At 45.2% G+C, this 21058-nt stretch overlaps 1 protein-coding gene across 1 annotated transcript in view; it reads right to left on the bottom strand.

The window, feature by feature from the left end:
* Positions 1-21058, bottom strand: part of LOC124043495 (semaphorin-6D-like) — a 151949-nt gene that overhangs the window by 54377 nt on the left and 76514 nt on the right. Inside the window, 1 exon segment of the mRNA XM_046362151.1 lies at positions 10611-10737. The gene's annotated coding sequence lies outside the window, so the exon portion shown is untranslated.

Below are 21058 nucleotides of genomic sequence, written 5' to 3'. Positions count from 1 at the left end.
GCAGGCGTGGCGTTAAAGCCGTGGCAGAGGGACCATTAAGTGTGAGCATGTGATGAATGCACTGAGCTCCACAGGCCCGAAGATCTCATTACTCTGTGTGCAGTAGAGAGCTGCAGAGGCATCGCTCATGAAGGGTGGGGGATGTGTGTCTGTGTGCAAGCGTATGTGTTTGTGTGTGCACGCGCACGTCCACCTGTGTCCAAAACAATGCCATTCATATCAGTCATTGACACCCATTCATATTTCTTCGGCACCGGAGGGTGTAGCCTTTTGGGCAATAGGGTACAGTGAGAGGGGAGGTGGCGTGGTAACATTAGCCCTCTGTTATCGGGCCTCTCTTGGAAACACAATTTATGGTCTTAGCGTCTCATTCCGTTGCCCCTCCTGAACTCTATTTCTGCCCTTCTCTTGTCTCTTGGCTGACATCTGTGGAATTTCCACAGGCGACTCCAAAGTCGCCAAGCAGAACCACTTTGGGGACCAGGGAGGGCTGCATCAGACAAATAGCTAGCGGAAAGAAAGAAAGAGCCAACGTTGCCTGGAGGAAGGAGGCGAGGGGGGTTTTGACATTCTATGAATTAAATATTTGAAGCCAGTTGCCCTCAAGAGGGCCAAGTTAGAAGGGAAAGGGGGATACCTTGTCATGCTGGTGAATGAGGACCCAAAAGCGACTTGGCGAAAACAGAGTATTTAATCCAGAATAAACTTTACAAAACAAAAAGCATAATACTACACGTAAAGACTAGAACAGACTGGAGACTTGATCGAGAACTGCAGGTTGCCTCGGGAAGGCACTTGTACCTAGCAGACTCAGACACCTGCTCACCACGCAGCATCTGAGGGAAACACGACACGACAGGGCAAAACATAGACACAGCACGGTGAATTATAAATGAGGATCCGACAGGGCAGGTACGGGAAACAAGGAGAGAAATAGGGACTCTAATCAGGGAAAAGGATCGGGAACAGGTGTGGGAAGACTAAATGATGATTAGGGGAATAGGAACAGCTGGGAGCAGGAACGGAACGATAGAGAGAAGAGAGAGCGAGAGAGTGAGAGAGGGAGGGGGAGAGAGAGGGCTAGAAAGAGGGAAAGAACCTAATAAGACCAGCAGAGGGAAACGAATAGAATGGGAAGCACAGGGACAAGACATGATAATAAATGACAAAACATGACAGTACCCCCCCACTCACCGAGCGCCTCCTGGCGCACTCGAGGAGGAATCCTGGCGGCAACGGAGGAAATCATCAATGAGTGAACGGTCCAGCACGTCCCGAGACGGAACCCAACTCCTCTCCTCAGGACCGTAACCCTCCCAATCCACTAAGTATTGGTGACCCCGTCCCCGAGAACGCATGTCCATGATCTTATGTACCTTGTAAATAGGTGCGCTCTCGACAAGGACGGGAGGGGGAGGGAAGACGAACGGGGGTGCGAAGAAAGGGCTTAACACAGGAGACATGGAAGACAGGATGGACGCGACGAAGATGTCGCGGAAGAAGCAGTCGCACAGCGACAGGATTGACGACCTGGGAGACACGGAACGGACCAATGAACCGCGGAGTCAACTTACGAGAAGCTGTCGTAAGAGGAAGGTTGCGAGTGGAAAGCCACACTCTCTGGCCGCAACAATACCTAGGACTCTTAATCCTGCGTTTATTGGCGGCTCTCACAGTCTGTGCCCTGTAGCGGCAAAGTGCAGACCTCACCCTCCTCCAGGTGCGCTCACAACGTTGGACAAACGCTTGAGCGGAGGGAACGCTGGACTCGGCAAGCTGGGAAGAGAATAGAGGAGGCTGGTAACCCAGACTACTCTGAAACGGAGATAACCCGGTAGCAGACGAAGGAAGCGAGTTGTGAGCGTATTCTGCCCAGGGGAGCTGTTCTGCCCAAGACGCAGGGTTTCTGAAAGAAAGGCTGCGTAGTATGCGACCAATCGTCTGATTGGCCCTCTCTGCTTGACCGTTAGACTGGGGATGAAACCCGGAAGAGAGACTGACGGACGCACCAATCAAACGACAGAACTCCCTCCAAAATTGTGACGTGAATTGCGGGCCTCTGTCTGAAACGGCGTCTAACGGGAGGCCATGAATTCTGAACACATTCTCGATAATGATTTGTGCCGTCTCCTTAGCGGAAGGAAGTTTAGCGAGGGGAATGAAATGTGCCGCCTTAGAGAACCTATCGACAACCGTAAGAATCACAGTCTTCCCCGCAGACAAAGGCAGACCGGTAATGAAGTCTAGGGCGATGTGAGACCATGGTCGAGAAGGAATGGGGAGCGGTCTGAGACGACCGGCAGGAGGAGAGTTACCCGACTTAGTCTGCGCGCAGTCCGAACAAGCAGCCACGAAACGGCGCGTGTCACGCTCCTGAGTCGGCCACCAAAATCGCTGGCGAATAGACGCAAGAGTGCCTCGAACACCGGGATGACCAGCTAACTTGGCAGAGTGAGCCCACTGAAGAACAGCCAGACGAGTGGAAACAGGAACGAAAAGGAGGTTACTAGGACAAGCGCGCGGCGACGCAGTGTGCGTGAGTGCTTGCTTAACCTGTCTTTCAATTCCCCAGACTGTCAACCCGACAACACGCCCATAAGGAAGAATCCCCTCGGGATCAGTAGAAGCCACAGAAGAACTAAACAGACGGGATAAGGCATCAGGCTTGGTGTTCTTGCTACCCGGACGGTAAGAAATCACAAACTCGAAACGAGCGAAAAACAACGCCCAACGAGCTTGACGGGCATTAAGTCGTTTGGCAGAACGGATGTACTCAAGGTTCTTATGGTCTGTCCAAACGACAAAAGGAACGGTCGCCCCCTCCAACCACTGTCGCCATTCGCCTAGGGCTAAGCGGATGGCGAGCAGTTCACGGTTACCCACATCATAGTTGCGCTCAGATGGCGACAGGCGATGAGAAAAATAAGCGCAAGGATGAACCTTATCGTCAGACTGGAAGCGCTGGGATAGAATGGCTCCCACGCCTACCTCTGAAGCGTCAACCTCGACAATGAATTGTCTAGTGACGTCAGGAGTAACGAGGATAGGAGCGGACGTAAAACGTTCTTTTAGAAGATCAAAAGCTCCCTGGGCGGAACCGGACCACTTAAAACACGTCTTGACAGAAGTAAGAGCTGTGAGAGGGGCAGCAACTTGACCGAAATTACGAATGAAACGCCGATAGAAATTAGCGAAACCTAAAAAGCGCTGCAACTCGACACGTGACCTTGGAACGGGCCAATCACTGACAGCTTGGACCTTAGCGGAATCCATCTGAATGCCTTCAGCGGAAATAACGGAACCGAGAAAAGTAACGGAGGAGACATGAAAAGAACACTTCTCAGCCTTTACGTAGAGACAATTCTCTAAAAGGCGCTGTAGAACACGTCGAACGTGCTGAACATGAATCTCGAGTGACGGTGAAAAAATCAGGATATCGTCAAGATAGACAAAAACAAAGATGTTCAGCATGTCTCTCAGAACATCATTAACTAATGCCTGAAAAACAGCTGGCGCATTGGCGAGACCAAACGGCAGAACCCGGTACTCAAAATGCCCTAACGGAGTGTTAAACGCCGTTTTCCACTCGTCCCCCTCTCTGATGCGCACGAGATGGTAAGCGTTACGAAGGTCCAACTTAGTAAAGCACCTGGCTCCCTGCAGAATCTCGAAGGCTGATGACATAAGGGGAAGCGGATAACGATTCTTAACCGTTATGTCATTCAGCCCTCGATAATCCACGCAGGGGCGCAGAGTACCGTCCTTCTTCTTAACAAAAAAGAACCCCGCCCCGGCCGGAGAGGAAGAAGGCACTATGGTACCGGCGTCAAGAGACACAGATAAATAATCCTCGAGAGCCTTACGTTCGGGAGCCGACAGAGAGTATAGTCTACCCCGAGGGGGAGTGGTCCCCGGAAGGAGATCAATACTACAATCATACGACCGGTGAGGAGGAAGGGAGTTGGCTCGGGACCGACTGAAGACCGTGCGCAGATCATGATATTCCTCCGGCACTCCTGTCAAATCGCCAGGTTCCTCCTGAGAAGTGGGGACAGAAGAAATGGGAGGGATGGCAGACATTAAGCACTTCACATGACAAGATACGTTCCAGGATAGGATAGAATTACAAGACCAATTAATAGAAGGATTATGACATACTAGCCAGGGATGACCCAAAACAACAGGTGTGAAAGGTGAACGAAAAATCAAAAAAGAAATAGTCTCACTGTGGTTACCAGATACTGTGAGAGTTAAAGGTAGTGTCTCAAATTTGATACTGGGAAGATGACTACCATCTAAGGCAAACATGGGCGTAGGCTTGTCTAACTGTCTGAAAGGAATGTTATGTTTCCGAACCCATGCTTCGTCCATGAAACAACCCTCAGCCCCAGAGTCAATCAAGGCACTGCATGTAGCACCCGAACCGGTCCAGCGTAGATGGACCGACATAGTAGTACAAGATCTAGATGAAGAGACCTGAGTAGTAGCGCTCACCAGTAGCCCTCCGCTTACTGATGGGCTCTGGCCTCTTACTGGACATGAATTAACAAAATGTCCATCAAATCCGCAATAGAGGCACAGGCGGTTGGTGATCCTCCGTTCCCTCTCCTTAGTCGAGATGCGAATCCCTCCCAGCTGCATGGGCTCAGTCTCAGAGCCAGAGGAGGGAGATGGTTGCGATGCGGAGCAGGGAAACACCGTTGATGCGAGCTCTCTTCCACGAGCCTGGTGACGAAGATCTACCCGTCGTTCTATGCGGATGGCGAGAGCAATCAAAGAGTCCACACTGGAAGGAACCTCCCGAGAGAGAATCTCATCTTTGACCACTGTGTGGAGTCCCTCCAGAAAACGAGCGAGCAGCGCCGGCTCGTTCCAGTCACTAGAGGCAGCAAGAGTACGAAACTCTATAGAGTAATCCGTTATGGATCGATCACCTTGGCATAGGGAAGCCAGGACCCTAGAAGACTCCCCACCAAAAACTGAACGGTCAAAAACCCGAATCATCTCCTCTTTAAAGTTCTGGTAATTGTTAGAACAATCAGCCCTTGCCTCCCAGATAGCTGTGCCCCACTCTCGGGCCCGGCCAGTAAGGAGTGAAATGACGTAAGCAACCCGAGCTCTCTCTCTAGAGTATGTGTTGGGTTGGAGAGAGAACACAATCTCACACTGGGTGAGAAAGGAGCGGCACTCAGTGGGCTGCCCGGAGTAGCAAGGTGGGTTATTAACCCTAGGTTCTGGAGGCTCGGCAGGCCAGGAAGTAACAGGTGGCACGAGACGAAGACTCTGGAACTGTCCAGAGAGGTCGGAAACCTGAGCGGCCAGGTTCTCCACGGCATGGCGAGCAGCAGACAATTCCTGCTCGTGTCTGCCGAGCATGGCTCCTTGGATCTCGACGGCAGTGTTACGAGCGTCTGTAGTCGCTGGGTCCATTCCTCGGTCGGATCCTTCTGTCATGCTGGTGAATGAGGACCCAAAAGCGACTTGGCGAAAACAGAGTATTTAATCCAGAATAAACTTTACAAAACAAAAAGCATAATACTACACGTAAAGACTAGAACAGACTGGAGACTTGATCGAGAACTGCAGGTTGCCTCGGGAAGGCACTTGTACCTAGCAGACTCAGACACCTGCTCACCACGCAGCATCTGAGGGAAACACGACACGACAGGGCAAAACATAGACACAGCACGGTGAATTATAAATGAGGATCCGACAGGGCAGGTACGGGAAACAAGGAGAGAAATAGGGACTCTAATCAGGGAAAAGGATCGGGAACAGGTGTGGGAAGACTAAATGATGATTAGGGGAATAGGAACAGCTGGGAGCAGGAACGGAACGATAGAGAGAAGAGAGAGCGAGAGAGTGAGAGAGGGAGGGGGAGAGAGAGGGCTAGAAAGAGGGAAAGAACCTAATAAGACCAGCAGAGGGAAACGAATAGAATGGGAAGCACAGGGACAAGACATGATAATAAATGACAAAACATGACATACCTAGTCAGTTACACAACGGAATGCATTCAACCAAAATGTGTCTTCCGCATTTAACCCAACCCCTCTGAATCAGAGAGATGCGGGGAGCTTCCTTAATCAACGTCCATGTCCTTGGCGCACTAAAGACTCTAAAGTGTCTTTCATGCAAATGTAAGAACAGAGTGCGAGAGCAGGGCCCAAGAAACGACCAAGTCACTATGATTCAGATATCATTTCATGATTATTTTATGAACTTTGTTTGGGGAAGAGAGAAATAATTTCATTTTGGAAATAAACGGGGGACCTCGTTTTGCATCGCATCAGTCGTTCCCCTCTTCGCTTGTCAGAGAGAAAACATAAAAAAGGGGAGGGCAAGAGACTGTCAGTAAACTGTTTGAAAGAGAGAGAAACTCAATGGAAACGAGGATGGCGAACAACGAGTGATGGTCGCTAAAGACACGAGGCGAATGATGAGCGCCAGAACTCCGAGGAATGATTAGACAGATGAAGGGTTTTAAAAATAGCCCCTCACTCATCAGGGAGAGATGAAAAGCAGGTCCCCCCCCATCCTCTTTTTTTTCCACTTTCGGATTCTCTGACATTTTTCTACCTCCCCCCTCTCTCTCTCTCTCTCTCTCTCTCTCTCTCTCTCTCTCTCTCTCTCTCTCTCTCTCTCTCTCTCTCTCTCTCTCTCTCTCTCTCTCTCTCTCTCTCAATGCTATTTCTTCTGCTTCTCTCTCTTCAATCATCCTTCTTTCAAATTCGGATCATTCCTCAATGTCTCTTGCACTCAAATCGCCAGTCTTTTTGCCTGTACTTCTGTTGTTTTTCTCTCTTCTCCCCATGTCACTTTGCTTTCTCCCCTCTCATTTTGACCTAGAGCCTGCTGCTCTGGTCCACTTCGTTTGATGCCTTTGTACTCAGAACAGCCTATAACACCACGCATGTCATGCAATGTTATGTTTTACAACCCTGGCTTCTGATCCCAGGACAGTTCCAAACACATTGATCCTCCTCAGAGCTGCCAGCTACTGTACCAGTCTCATCTAGGGCATATTAACTCTGTCAACAAAGGATGACATTGTCTTTCTGTACTCAGCCAAGCCTCTAACCACGAGTCCATAAAACACTGTCTGTGATAGTAGAGCTATCATAGATAGGTAGAAAGGATTGACCGTCCTCATTCTCTTGAAACGACCGACACCCGACTGATTCTGCAACCTTCCTGAAAGTGCACGTCTCTGAGCCTTACCGTTTGTGAGAAAGCGTGTGTGTATCTCTTTGTGTATAGCAAGTGTGTGTTCGTGTGAGCCCATAGATTGCTCCATTTTCCTATAACTTTCCGCATTCATCAGTCTCCTTTCACAGTTTGTCAGCGTGTGTCTGTGAGCAGATAGGGACAGAAGCTGTGGCCCCATTTGTTCTAAAAATAGACCCGTCTTTAGTGTCCCTAACACTCGGCTGGACCGGCTGACGCAGCGATAATTGGGGGGAGCTGAAGGCAACAGTGAGACATGGGAGTGATTACCGAGCAAGAGGGCTTTGAATCACAGAAGTGCTTTTCTTTCTGGGCTCTGCTCCCTGGTGGAGATGCCACCTAACAACTAGCCCTGTCAGACTTTAGCAAGATTTCAAGTGATTGGTGTGTGTCAGCGTGTGTTTGTGTCAGAGCGAGGGGATGTATGCATTTCTGTGTGTATGTATGCATGGTGTGTGTGTTAGTGTGGTTGAGAGCCTCAGTCCCCCTTCTGCGTCACTTTGAGAAAAAGGTTGTGTCATGCCCCGTGATGAGGACAACCCAGAACTGGGTTTCTGTGGTTACTCTCTCCCTGGACAGCCGGCTGTTGGGGAATCGATACTTTGACCTCCAGTGCTGTTCTGTGCCAACGTAGAAGTGCATAATGGGAGTGCTCCAGGTGCTAGAGTGTGAGAGCCAAGTGCCTGTTATCACCAGAGATGTCATCTTGCCACCTGCATCGGAAGCCAAAACGTGACTGCTCTCTTCTCCTTTATTGCTATACTATTGTATAGTCTCGTTCTTCTTCTCCTTCAGCCTTTTCCACTAAGTCATCCTCCTCTTTTTCTCATTGCTATTTTGCGTTAGCTCTGCTTACCACGGGCCGGATTCACAAAACATGATTAAGGAAAAAAAATAAGTAGTTCATAAGATAGTAAGTGCAATTCCTCAAAATGTTCTTAGGAATTCATTGTTTTCTTAGGAACTTAATAAATATCTTTCCTAAGAACTTTGGAAATATCTTCTTATGTGGCATTGGCATTAATGACATGCTTGAAACCAATAAATAAGTATTTTTGACAGAGATGATAGGATTTGGCCCACTATAATAAAGTGTTGATATTTACATTTTATTACATTTATTTATCTGCTTTATGTCTCAAGATTAGATTTTTTTGCCATCAGTCTATCTATATCAAAAACAAAAATGGATTACCAAGGAAAGCGCAATATAAACTTCAGCAAACAAGAGCTTGAAGAGATGGTGGAGGAAATAGCAACCAGGAAAAAGATTGCTGTTGGGGACATTTGAAAACTGCCGGGTCACTGCAGTGACCAAAAAGAGAGGATGGCAGAATCTGTCTTTGACGTCGGGGGTATGGAAAGGGACAGTGACTCTGCCGTAAAAAATAGTGGTCCGACATTAAGTCGGCAGCTAAGAAGGGAGCTGAGAAACCATTCATGTGAACCAGCTGGAGTAGAAGGTGTTGCAGAGGGACTATATGACTGGTAAGTTATGTACAGTAGCTACGTTAGCTAGCTAACGTGTAACGACATTATAGCCAACATAACTAACAACGTTAACGTTAGCTAAGTTAACCATGTTCTTCTTTACAAATTAATGAGCTAACGCTAGCTATTTAACACTTCTACAATATTGTAATATATTGTTAATTACGAGCTAGCTAGATAATACACGTTTAATTTTTTTGTTGTTGCTGTTTTTAAAATGTCCGGTAGCCAACTGTGTCTGGGGCAGTGGTGCAAGAAAACATTCATAGTTACAAAAGTATCCATTCGTCACAAGACGAGGGTTTAGCTGATTGAAAACCTTGTAGAGGACAGGTGTAAACCCCATAATCAAACAAATACAATATTCAGAACGTACAAAGTGGACATTCTACACAGGGTCAGTTTAATTTCAATGTCCTCCCTTTTGGCTTAAGGTATGCCCCATTTATCAAATGATTTAAAACTAGGGATGCACGATATATCGGTGAACATATCGGAATTGGCTGATATTAGATAAAAATGCCAACATCGGTATCGGCCCGATGTCTAGTTTAACGTTCAATTATTATGTGACGTGCAGTCATATTCAGGTCCTGATTGGTCAACAAGCTTATTGACATGACAAATAGTGTTATTTGACGTGTATCTTTTTTGACATGCAAAGACCCAAACGGCGTTTCATAGAAATCCTGGTTGAGAATTAAATGACTGAACAAATGAACAACACAGCACAGCAAGTAAGTGAAAGAAATAGGTTTGGATTATGTTTTACTGGTAATGGGGACAAATGTAAATGCCAATAAAATAACCTTTTGGTCAGTGTGTGTGTGTGTGTGTGTGTGTGTGTGTAACCTTTATTTAACTTATTTACAACCCGGACGACGCTGGGCCAATTGCACGCCGTCCTATGGGACTCCCAATCACGGCCGGATGTGGTAAAGCCTGGATTCTAACCAGGGACTGTAGTGTCGCCCCTTGCACTGAGATGCAGTGCTTTAGACAGCTGCGTCCGTGTGTGTGTGTGTTAATTATTTAACTGTACTAGAAGCTTAAAAGGCCGCTAAAATGTTAAATATCAGTTATCGGTATCAGGTTTTTTGGCAAGGAAAATATCGGATATCGGCATCGGCCAAAAATGCCATATCGGTGCATCACTATTTAAGACTGACCCTATGTTAACCACTTAACTGGTTGTTAGGCTACCCCTGCAATTACATTTGAGAATAATCTCACGTGCTTTTCCAGTGGCCTGATTTAGCGTCAGCACAGCTGAAAATTTCGGTGGGCCAACATTCTATCCAAATACTGACTAAAATGAATTGCTATGGCACAATGGCTGACAACTCGTCAACACTTTCTCCACACCTGGGCTGAAGGGTCTACCCATGACTCTGTTGAGTGTTACCGTGTCTATTTTCACCTTTACTCTCGGCGACCTTCCCCGTACAAAGCTGACCTCGGCACACCTATAAGTGCAGCAGTCTCATTCAAATCCACACAAGGGGTTCTGCCAACATGGCTGATAGGAGGACAAGAGCCGCGAAGAGACCCGTCTGTCCACAAAAAGAACCTCTCCACAGCCTGTTAGCTAACCAAGGCCGTCTAGTCACTCAAACGGACTTAACGAAGGTTGAGGGTAATGGAGTAGTAGAGCTGACGTTGAAGTGTGTGTCCAGAGCTTATACAAGTACTATCACTTTAGATATTGTGCCAGTAACTACATCACAGTTGTGATCGACATTGCTATAGAGTGATTACAATACTTTGGCTTTGGGACTTTGCTGATCGAATAAAGTGCATTATGAAATCAAAATTGCTAGGCTGAGAACAGAAGTGCTCAAAGTGAAATCTAACCATGTCCTGCAATAGGAGAGAAACTAGTTGATACTCACAGTCTAGAATCAGCTGAGACTGGCAGATGCAGTGTCCAATCAGTCACTCTCGTCGAAGTTCACAATGGTTCAGGAAGAAGAGAGGGAGGTGGGGGTGGACCCCCGCAGAGTGGTCCTCAGCAAAGTCCTGTGATAACAAGAACAACATTTAATCAGAAATGTTGACTTTTATAAACACACAACAAAACGGCCCCATCTTGTTTTCGCTTCACCCCTCTGACTGTCCAATCCAGGGTTTGCGATTGTGGTTAAGGAGACAGAGTGGGAGTGAGAGGGCCTGCTAATGTAGCATATAAACATCCTGATAAACAGATAACCGGGAGACATGAACAAATCCATCTGTTTGAGGTGCAATGGAGGCCAAGAGTAGGGCTGGGCGGTATACTGTATTTTACGATATACCAGTATTGATGCACGGATTGGTTTGGGTTTTTACCTTCAATAACGATATTTGAATGTTTGGTTTATTAAATGTGATGCACCATGTTTAATGTACATTTTTATACTGTACTTCGCTACTTGAGTCATCTCCCTCCGCTCTCTCTCTCTCGCCATGCCGCTTTCAACAGACCTAGCCCCGCCCCCTGTCACTCAAGGAGCGCATTTGTTGTTCCTCTACCACTAGACACTTGTGTTCAGTCTGCATGGTCAGTGCAAGCACATGCAACAACGTTGATGACAACGATGCTGTTTTCACTTTGCTTCTTAATATAAATTCACTAGCGTTCTATAATTACACTGTTAGTTTGTGTTTCTTACATCTGAAAACAGCTGGTTTGTCTTTTCTTAGCAAGTTGGGCCTAAATCTTGTTATCCACTAATGCTAATTGCTAGTCTACTGGCTAACTAGCTAATACATGTCAGAGCAAACGTAATTTGCTACACAGACTCATAATACCAGTGATGGTGTAGACATAAATCAGCATGTTGTTTGTGCAACAGCATTTTCAAAATAAAAAAGAGGAATACTGTACATGAAGCATGACTATGTAAGCTACATGAAGTAGCTAAGAGAGAACATTCAATGTAGTCAAAGATTCTAAGGTCCTCTAGGACAGACAACACTTTGGTTCCTACCCTGACACAATAACTCCTCCCTGGCATTTTCCTTTGTTGTCATGTCAAACACAGTATTCAAGTGCCCACTATTATATTATAACTATATAATTAAAATAATAGTTAAATTTCCATGACTCCATGGTTCACCAAAGTGTTTTTCTCTAAATCGCAAGTCAAATTGAAATTGCACCATTCGATTAAAAATAAGGCCTAGATTGTTTGCCAATACTGTGCAGCCGTACCTGGCAGTGTGGAAATGATCTCAAGTGAGTGCAGAAAAGGCTGAAAATTACTTTTGGTTGAAGTTGAATTGAACAGTATAAAACAATCAGAATGGACAAAGACCCATTGAAATCACTTAGAATGTATGTGTTGTCACTGTATGGTCACAGACTACTCAGAAAGCAAATTTAGAATTTGTACTTTTAAAAACATAAAATACAGTCATTTTTGGGGTGAATACCGTGACATGATATTTTAGCCATATCGCACAGCCCTAGCCAAGAGTGGATGACAGTCAAAACCTCAATGGTGACCTCAACATGGTCCACTATTAGTAGGGAATGGCGGTCAGTGGCATTAGGTTTGACTGACGACATTCAAGTAAATAGATCTGTATCATAAAACGATGCCACAATCTGGTTGTCAGCAAATTTAGCTATTTTAATTCCAAAAAAGATAGTTCTTTATCACTAGAATAACATAATTGCTTACTGAGCTATTAGATGACCCTCTTAAACAAAAAACAATCCATGTTAAAAGTAGCCTATTTCCTGGATTTGACATACTAACTTTTTACTGGAAGGGAACTTTTTTGTTGAATAACCTTTACTAATCAGATTTTTTAAAGGAAGTCTTGGTCCAATTATAATTGAACTTGACTAACGAGCGTGAGCTCAAGAGTTAAACACACAACGAAGACCCACAGGAGACTGGCTGAGGCTCTCTAATCTAACTTTACCAGAGGGAAACATGACCACTGAGGTGAGTCCAGAGAAAACCTGCTACCGTAGCAACCTGCTAGCAACGGCAACCCAGAGAGACCACCAGGCCAATAGGAAGCAGAATAAGAGACGAATCCAAAGGCTCTAAGCCCTCAGGCCTGTAATGGCCCCATTGTTATGATCCGGCGTCCAGCTGTATTATCCTGTCACTGGCTTTTTATCTTGTGCTTTCTCCAACAGAACAATGTTTTGGAAGGTTTTATCCTGATTTGACCTGCCATTGTTTGGGCGTTTTGCCCAAGTCACCCTTTGCTGCCTTTCCCATTCTCAAAATCGGTCCGTCAGCTCGACTTCCTCTGAGTCAGGATTTGTAATACCATTTTTTTTCCACACCGAACCTAGTTGTTGCCTTTCTGTTGATCTACCATTTCTTTATCAATCAGTCTTTCACCCAAAGTACACACTCTTTCTTCGTTCCGGTGCCCTTTCATTTCAGAAGTGCCTTTGTTTATATCACTTGTCCAACGATAATGGCGTTCTCTTTATGATCTTTTTACACTGCCAATGGGTTTTTAGTACAGCATGTCAAATCTTAATTGAGTGTTTGATGCATGCTTAAACAAGTTGTCTACAGTATCCGTCTTGTTGTTTGATTACTGGACGAATTGGTTGTTTGGCTATCGCCGGGCAGTTGTCCAGAGCTGTGCTTTCAATGGCTTAATGTGTTTGCCCAATGAATTACTCCACTGATGTATTTTGGAGATTTATTGAGAGCGGTTTGACTTTGGGAGAAAAATAATGGCATGCTAAGACAGAGATCAATGCAGCTCGCTTGGTCATATCTCCAGCCAAACCAAAGACATTCTGCCTGTCCTCATAGACGGAACGTTTGGGTCATGGAGAGATTTTTCCTGCTGTTTCACTCTAGGCAAGGCAGTAGAAAATCCTCTACAATAGGTCACCAATCTGAGAGCGGGATTGTGTAAAAGGGTGTGCCTGTGACATCCACCTCTCACGGACAACATGCCTAGAGTGAATCTATCTGGATTGTTCCATGAGCTGAGACAAAGACCAATAAATAAAGGAAGAGCGGGAGAGAGGCAGAGAATAAGAGCAGGCAGCAAATGGGTTGATGCAGAGGTAAAGAAAATGGAAATAAGAAAAGATTAAGCAATGGACTTAAAGCAGCCTTTCTTAAAGTATGGGTCACGAACCACTTGGACCTGTTAATGGTGGGTTGCGACGTGTCAGAGTAAATGTATAATATTTCATGAATTACTGGAATTGATTTGGCCAGGGGCATCTGCACTCTGTTTAGCAGCGGTCTCTGCTCAGTTTGGCAGCTGCGCGAGAGGGAAATGGCCCGTGTACTTTGCAATTCACCGGATCTTTTTTTCCGCAGTGTTCTTGAAGATCACTCCGCGACACACGATGCAGCGCTGTCGTTCAGCAGCAGATGATGCGCTGTCAGCCACTGACTTGACATTCCCACTCGCCATCACTCACCGCTGTCATCAAATGGACTCATGCTAGCCACAAGTTCTGACTGAGCTCAATTGTCATGAAACACAAACACGGGGATGAGTTTCTCTCTCTTTCATACAAACTTTGAGAATTAACACAGGAGCACCCACAAAGTGTTTTGTGTGGGGAAGTGGGGAATGTTAGTAATGATTCTCTCAAAGCAAACAAATTAATAAAATGACATGTCCTGACCGAACATCCACAGCATGATGGTAAACCCAGGGAGTTCTTTCAGAAAAGGGCAGAATGCTTCAGGAAACAGTGCTTCCACAGTGGAAAAGTAAGTCAGCTAGCAAGGCATTGTTGTCATTTTATAACAGGTGATGATAAGCAGAAATAAGGGAGTACTAACTAACTCTCATAGTAGTAGATGTGAGTTTCTCTTCAAACAATCCCCTGGTCTTGTACACAGCTAATAGCTAACATTCACCAAAGCAAGCTAGCTAGTTACTGATGTGCAACCCTTATTAACAGTATAGATGAAGATGAAAAATGATCAGGCCTACTGTACATCTCACTATAAAAATGATTGTTGAAAACTAGTCTAGGTGGGAACTGTTGCTGTTAAAATACAAGTACTAATTTATATTCTGAACTGGATTCAACTGATTGAAGCAAGATGCTTTTTGAGGCAAACGCACTCACACAGTCCTGGGTTGCTCATCTACAGCAGGAAGCGGTCTCCTGCCTGACAGCAGAAACGTTATATGTTCTGGTCCAGTTTGGCACCACATACTGCGAGTCAGGGTTCTCAACTCTGACATACTTAAAAAACACAGTACAGAAACAGCTTCAAGGCTGAGCATGACCTCAGTGTTACACTGTCAAAAACAGAGTCAAGAATAGACATGTTTGTTGAAAACTTCAACCAGACACACACCTCTCATTAGGATTGTGTTTGTGTGTGTTTTCTGGTCTACATCTGTGTGATGTGATCAATCAGTTTACTCCAGTTCAGAATGAAAAAGATGTATTGTAGTTTAACAGTCACAGTTCCAACCTAGACAGATATGTATGAGTGTTTTTAATGCGGAAAATAAACATGAATATATATTTATATGAATATGTAGTTTCATTATTATTTGTTTTTCTCTAGATTGTATTTGTTTTAGGCATAAGGGCAATGAAATGTACCGACATTTACGTATAGTTGCATATTTTCCTTGGCTCCCAGGAAAACGCAACATTTCTAATTTAGGTCCTAGGCTGAAACAGTTTAAGAACCCTTGACTTAAAGAGAGATGCGAGGAAGGGGGGGGGGAGCAAGAAAGACTGGAACAAATAAGACGAGACAGAGAAGTTGAAAAATAGTTCAACTGAAAGAGGGCAAATAGAAAGACAAAGACAATCTACATACAATAAAGTTCTGAGGAGGCTGCAATCCTAGAATGGGTTTACAATTGGCTGATGCAGTGACAGGTGTGTGTGTAGGTGTGTGCGTGTTTAATACTTTGCTGCAAAGTCACTACAGAGAGTTCAGAGAGGGTTCATCTGATCTTGGGTTTTTAAGCCAAATCATATCAGCACAAAGAGATGGCGTAGCCCAACACAGACAGCATCTCTTTGCGTAGATCCTGGAAACACTCCAGCTGACTGAACTGAGCCATACAAGATTTTTCATCAGCTATCAGTACAAAATACAATAGCAACGTTTGTAATGACAGTGTCTTTGTTCATCTGTTTTGTTCATCTCCATTTAATTAACGCATTTCAAGTTTGATATGATAGGGCTCGATGCTGTGTATACCATCAGAATAATAATTTTTTTTAAAGGCTACAAGATGGAGAAGATTTCGTCAAGTGAGCCCTTAGAGAAATTTTTAATGGCGTCTGTCAGACTTCCACTAAAGTGAGTGCAAAGACGAATGGGTGCTCCAGAAAATGTACTCTGGATTAGTCCAATGTTCAGAAGTGACCTGTCTGGGTGTATGAGCACCTATCTTTCCCGCTAGTTTGAGTTCCTAGTTCCGAGGTGCCCATTTTCTCATTAATCTTCGAGCCCATCTTCTCTTCAATCGGACTTAAACCACAAGTACACTTCTCTCAATGTGTCCCTCAAGAACAAAAATGTCTCCTCAAGGAGATTGGGCCTGAACGCTAGCAGACATGATTACGTGACCAATGATAAATGAGTTCTAACGAGTATCCCAGCCTGCCTTAACAGATTCCCCTTTCTCAATCCGTCCCCGTAGCAACACTGGGTCGTAATGAGGCTCATCCTCGTCAGGCCATGATTCATTGACTCCACTCCTTCTCCGACTTAATGAACCTCCACTTCCTTCCTCCTCTCTTTTCCTTTCCACTCAACTCCCCTCTAAATGTCCATCCCTTTTTCTCAAGCACGCCCTCCTCGCCAATCCTTCTGTTTGTATTAGGCCTCCTGACTTCCCCCACTCTCTCTCACTTGTTCACCAGTGTTCTGTCTATTCTTTCATTCTTTCACTATTTTATTCCCCTCTTTTTTCCTCTTTCTGCCTGTTCGGTCTCTTGTCATCTTTTCTGTCATTTCTCATCCATCTGCCTGACAGTTAGGTCGGAACCGTCACTTGTGATCAATGGGTGTGACCTCACTTCCTGTTAAGAAATTCAATTATTCACTTCTTCCTGTCGCCCAACCAATCAGGCCATTTCCAGTCTGTCACAGAAGACATTAGTTCCGACTGAAGAGTGATGAAAATCCTTGCGGAATAACTATAAACAATCCCAATGACTCACAAAACTATGGCAGAGAGCATTTTATCATGGGAGGAATGTTACAACTTTACACTAGACAGTTCTAATGATACAATACCGCTGATATTTTGTGGATGGGACTCAAAGGGGAGAGAATGTGTGTGTGTGTGTCCGTGTGTGTGTGTCCAATGGAGATGATGCATCTCAGTCCCTCTTGAAGCCATTTGCTTGTTGCCCTTGGTAACAGGTGGTGAGGGACCTCTGCTTAACAGGGTGTAATAAGAAATCAAAGTCATCACTGCACACCGGGTGGAATGATCGATACGCCCGCCACCAGCCATACTGGAAGGACACGGACACACACGTCAAAGCCCCCCCCCCCTGTTGCACAGAGCACTTCTACTATAACCTCATCTTAACAGATGTCGTGCTCAGCTAGGGTCAATGAGGGGATTACAATCATAGTAAAGGCGGAGAGCAGAAAGGGCACGGGTTTACCCTCCCATGAACCTACAGAGCTTTTAGGCGTCGTCTTGAGGTTGAAACGATGGTGGGTGGGTTATTCAAGTGGTTGGGCTTGAGCAAAAATGTTGTCGACATACATTTTTTGCTTTTCAACTCACATGCTGACCAAACCGGACAAGCGCCTGCGTGCGCCTTCACGCGCATGTTGATTCTGTACTCCCACACCAGACACGATCAGGACACGCAGGTTGAAATATCAAAACAAACTCTGAACCAATTATATTAAATTTGGGGGCAGGTCAAAAAGCATTAAACATTTTTGGCAATTTAGCTAGCTAGCTTTCTGTTGCTAGCTAATTTGTACTGGGATATAAACATTGGGTTGTTATTTTACCTGAAATGCACAAGGTCTTCTACTCCAACAATTAATCCACAGATAAAACGGTAAACTGAATTCCTTTCTCGACATCTCTCCTCCTTCCTCAGGCTTCTTTTTAACTTCTTTGGACTTTATATGGCGGTTGGCAACCAACTCTACGGTGCATTACTACATCCGACTGGCGTGTAGACGTCAGTTCATCTTTCAATCACCCATGTGGGTATATGCTCCTAAACACCAATGAGATGGGAGAGGGCAGACTTGCAGTGAATTGAGCCTCACAAATAGAACCTATTTATTTTTCAGCGCCATGGCCACGCAGACGCAGATGTGACGCGAGCGGTGTGGTCAGCATGTCACACATAGGCTGTTGTTCTGTTTCACCAATATACAGGCTTCATGACGAGTCAGTCCTCATATTCTCTGCCCCAGTTCTAAAGGGTCGAAGACTAAAAATAAATGCCTATATATATCAACATCAATAAAGCCTGTTGTTCATACACAATGTAGCAACGATATGCCACAGGGGTTCATCTAGGGACCCCTCTGTTTACCACGGGCTTGTCTGTCTGTGTGTTACCATTTTGGGAAGTCGCAGGAGATACTGTAGCGATGAGACAGAGATGATGAGATGCGCTTTCACTGTGATTTTTTAAAATTTTATCGTCAGCTGGGTAATCAGAATGTCTTATTGCCTGATAACAAACAATGGCCGGGAGAACAGAGACACAATGGAATGGAGAGGTTACTCTTGATTTTTTTGTGAGGCAGATTACGGGAGTGTATGTGGCAGAGGGATTGAAAATAAATAACTATTTGTGGCTGTAAAGTGTTTGAGTGTACACCTTGGGCCTCCTATTCCTGAATTTGCAACCCTTTTCTAAGAAACGGCACAGTAGCTGATAGGAAGAAAACAACATCATGGGTTGTACGATATACCATCTAAAGTACAGAGCAATGCCATGGTGTCTTACTGGGAAACGAGACTGTGATCAAAGTGAGGTAAAAGCCAGACACGGCTGAGTCTGACACGTTTAGAATCAAACGTTTACATTTAGCTCAACATAGATTGTGGATACACTTTGAAAGGATTTCTTTTATCAGCCTTTGAAGTGTTGTGTTCAAAAGGAGGGAAAGGGATGTTTTTTTTTTCTTCTCTGAGGCGCGCAAAGGGGGAATTTTAAAAGTTATGTTAAAGCCGTGTAAAGAGCGTCCATCTCAGGTGCCCCCCGTGGTTCACACACCCCATAGTCACCTGCAAATATTTTATGTCAATATCACACAGACATTGACATAGACACCGAGACAGACAGACAGGCAGGCACTCACAGCCCACCCATTTCTCCTATTAGCATACCTGTTTTTCTTCCATTGGAGCAGACTTAAAGGTGGATGCATTCCAACAGTAAGGGCTTGAACAAGACGTCAATCAGGATTGAGCAATTAACCCCATTTGCGGGGCAAATTGTGATAAGGGGATGAACAAAGCGAGGTCTCATAGCTCTTTTGTTGCCACCTGTCTCTCCATAGCTCTCATACACCGCAGTCCAATAGAGGAGAGAGGAAGAAAAAACACGGATTTGAAAAGATGCGAAGAGAGGATGAACAAATATGTCATGAGAAGAAAGAGGGAAGATAAAGATAAGAGCGAGTGTAAGGAAATGAGAGAATATTGAGAGAGGGGTGGAAGAGTGCAGAGAAATGGAGATGAAGAGGAAGAGGTGTGATAGAGAAGAAGGGATAGGAGGAAAGAGAGAGAACGAGGGAGAGTGGAGAGGGAGCGAGGCAGAGAGAGAGAGAGAGAGAGAGAGAGAGAGAGAGAGAGAGAGAGAGAGAGAGAGAGAGAGAGAGAGAGAGTGAGAGAAACAGAACAAGAGAGCAGCCAGCCAGAACTAATTGAAGACCTACCGCTGAGGCAGAGTGGGCGTGGGTGCCTCTGTGTTGCCGGGAGCGACTGCTCAAGGTGGTTGTTGCCCCCACAACACCCCACCCCCTCCCTCCTCCTCCTCCTCCCCTCTATGGCTGTTGATGGAATGTGCTAATTGGATCAAACGGATTACAGATGTCTACGGGCGCTGGCTAAGTGTTTGTGTGTGTGTGTGTGTGTGTGTGTGTGTGTGTGTGTGTGTGTGTGTGTGTGTGTGTGTGTGTGTGTGTGTGTGTGTGTGTGTGTGTGTGTGTGTGTGTGTGTGTGTGTGTGTGTGTGTGTGTGTGTGTGTGTGTGTGTGCGCATTATGGTGTCCCTATGGGTGGTTTTGTGACTTTTGGAAAATCTCTAATTCTCAGAGAACGTTTTCAGATGTAACCACTACTCACAAGAGGGACATTGTGTATCATGCGATATTGTGAATATTTGTGAGTGGGTAGGTATGCATACCATGTCTGAACATTGGAGCAAGTCTCATAATAAAGTATTGTATTAAAAGAGTTGGTGCGTGCCAGTGTACCAAATGTGTATACAAGTATAACATTACAGCACACACACACACACACACACACACACACACACACACACACACACACACACACACACACACACACACACACACACACACACACACACACACACACACACACACACACACACACACACACACACACACACACACACACACACACACACACACACACACACACACACACACACACATGGTCCATAACAATTTATATCCTATGAAAAAACAAAATGATGCTCAGTGTTTCACCGTATAGTTCATTGAATGCTACCATAAGCCACATTTAAAATCCATAGCTCATTAAACCAATGCTCCTGCACACTATGTGGGCTCGCCAAAGCCTCTCACCCCTGCAACTATGTGCATGGGCAGCAAACCCACAGGAAAAACGACACTTCCCTTCCAGTAGTTCCACATCTGTTGGCCAGATGACAGTAATACTACAGAAAGAACTCTATCCCATTAGCTTTCATCACTCCAACTCGCTGCCATATTTAACATTTCAGCAACGAGTATTTGAATAACAGTTAGCACTCAGCTGATATGAATAAACAAAGCTCTGTTCAGTTGGCCACTCTAAACATCAGCTGTGACCTGCTCTGTGAGCTCTTTGTGCAAGTGCTTGCTCCGGCCAACCCTAACACTCACTTCCACAGGATCTTTGTCTTTACCATTTTCAGTTGAGTTATAGGCTAATGGCTGTACGTCCTGCATAAGATCTCGTCGTTAAAATAGCTGAATAACATAGAAAATCATGGGTATAGAAATCCCCAAAAAGACATAACGTGAGATAATGTGAATCCTTAATCCAGTTCACACATTGTGTCATCTTAGCAACTCAACCCTCGAAGCCCTCCCATTAACAAATACACAACTACATTGCTATTATCGGCTCCGTGTTTAATTGGCCCTTATGCACAGATCTAATATCACCCTTTCCACATCCTA

This window comes from Oncorhynchus gorbuscha, linkage group LG09, assembly GCF_021184085.1.
Source record: "Oncorhynchus gorbuscha isolate QuinsamMale2020 ecotype Even-year linkage group LG09, OgorEven_v1.0, whole genome shotgun sequence".
Lineage (NCBI taxonomy): Eukaryota > Metazoa > Chordata > Actinopteri > Salmoniformes > Salmonidae > Oncorhynchus > Oncorhynchus gorbuscha.
Note: the sequence above shows the minus strand (reverse complement) of the source record. Positions and strands in the feature narration are given on the sequence as shown.